This window comes from Arachis ipaensis, chromosome B02 (assembly GCF_000816755.2).
Source record: "Arachis ipaensis cultivar K30076 chromosome B02, Araip1.1, whole genome shotgun sequence".
Classification (NCBI taxonomy): Eukaryota; Viridiplantae; Streptophyta; class Magnoliopsida; order Fabales; family Fabaceae; genus Arachis; species Arachis ipaensis.
Window position 1 is genome coordinate 94,762,464 of NC_029786.2, and position 301 is coordinate 94,762,764.

At 9.6% G+C, this 301-nt stretch overlaps 1 protein-coding gene across 1 annotated transcript in view; it reads right to left on the bottom strand.

Annotated features, from left to right (window-relative positions):
- LOC107628479 (putative Myb family transcription factor At1g14600) overlaps nucleotides 1-301 on the bottom strand; it is a 3,634-nt gene that overhangs the window by 1,401 nt on the left and 1,932 nt on the right. The gene's annotated exons all lie outside the window — the stretch shown is intronic.

The following is a 301-nucleotide window of genomic DNA, read 5'->3' on the forward strand; positions in this document are numbered from 1 at the left end:
TTCACTAAATTTATAATTAATTTTTTGTATTTTTTAATTAAATCTTTACACTACTTTTAGTTTATAATTAAATTTTTGTCAACGTAAAAAATGTTAAAGTTAATAGAATATTTTTTTACAAATTAAACATAATACCAATTAAGAATTTAATTAGATCTTTGATTATATATTTTTTAGAAGAAATATTTTATTAATTTTAATATTTTTAATATGAAAATGATCTAATTATAAAATTATTAAAAGTAATATAAAAATTAAATTAAAAAAATATATAAAAATTTAATTATAAATTTAAAATTAT